The sequence below is a fragment of the Myotis brandtii genome, unplaced genomic scaffold (assembly GCF_000412655.1).
Source record: "Myotis brandtii unplaced genomic scaffold, ASM41265v1 scaffold494, whole genome shotgun sequence".
Classification (NCBI taxonomy): Eukaryota; Metazoa; Chordata; class Mammalia; order Chiroptera; family Vespertilionidae; genus Myotis; species Myotis brandtii.
In genome coordinates, this window is record NW_005368860.1 from 2,407,565 (window position 1) to 2,408,778 (window position 1,214).

The 1,214-nt window shown below is 45.3% G+C and overlaps 1 protein-coding gene across 1 annotated transcript in view; it reads right to left on the minus strand.

Annotated features, from left to right (window-relative positions):
- TRMT12 (tRNA methyltransferase 12 homolog (S. cerevisiae)) overlaps positions 1 to 1,214 on the minus strand; it is a 35,602-nt gene that overhangs the window by 27,692 nt on the left and 6,696 nt on the right. Inside the window, exon 2 of the mRNA XM_014548066.1 lies at positions 314 to 388. The gene's annotated coding sequence lies outside the window, so the exon portion shown is untranslated. The remainder of the gene's footprint in view (positions 1 to 313; positions 389 to 1,214) is intronic.

Here is a 1,214-nt window from a genome sequence, read left to right on the forward strand (position 1 = left end):
TATCTCTCTCTCCCTCTCCCTTCCTCTCTGAAATCAATAAAAATATATTAAAAATAAATAAATAAAAGTCAAATAGTTCTCCAAAGCATATAACATAAAAAAGCAGTTCCCAACAGTGTTTTCCTATTTCCAATTGTTAGTTCAGAAAGGCAATTATTTTCAACTCTTTTAGAAGCTTCTTCTGAGTACATAATAGGATTATGCCTATTGTTTCTTCATTTTTGTGTGTGTTCTTATTGTGTTGGATATTTTCCATTTGTCCCTTGGAACTACTCTCTACCCTCTTCTGTGTTTTCTGTTCAGAGAAACTCACCTGTATGAACAACATCAATGGGTTTATGAATGGTCCCTTTGGCTTTCAATTGAGTTGTTCTCTAGTTGGGAGAACCTGGAGAGGAGAGGAGACAGAAGAGAGAAGAGAGAGGAGAGAAGAGAAGAGGAGACACAGACAGAAATGGGGGCGGAGAGAGAGAGAGCGGGGGGAGAGAGAGATTGATTAGAATATTTATTCCTGTGGCTTCCTCTTTGATGATCTACTCTAGCTGGCTGTGTCTTCAACTGGAAGTCCCTGATTCCCTCAAGAAGGGCTACTCTATTTGACTCTCATTCTAGATTGTGGTCCCCATGCACTCCACTTTTACCCCTTTGGGCCTAAGGTTGGTGACAGTGCAATTGCTATTAAGTCACGTTACTGTACTATCTCTTGTGGCTTCCCTACTTTCACACCTTTTGCACATTTCAGAGGGAAGTGGAGGGGCGGGGGGGAGCAAGGGGAGAGTAATAGGTGAATTTATATGCATACTAGAGGCCCAATGCATGAAATTCATGCACGGGTAGGGTCCCTAGGCCTGGCCGGCTGTAGGGAGCAGGCACGGCCATGGCATATTCAGCCCCAGGGCGCCTTATGTGCCATGCCAGCTCAGCCTGGTTCAGTGACCCTGAGTGAGGGGGTGAAAGGATTGAGAAAACAAAGACAAGAGAATGAAAGCTGGGTCTTGGTGGAACGCTGCTCCCTGATGAGGAGACAGTGCCGGCGCCCACAAGCTGTGTCTTTATTTTATAGCAGGTGCCACGAGGCAAAGTAGGGGCATGATCAAGTTGTTTACAGCATTCTTGTGAGTTTCAACCTCACTTAACTACATGCACCCGAACTCTATCACAAGGCACGTGGGGCTACGTGTTCGGACCATAGGTTCAAGCTTACAACCACAGCC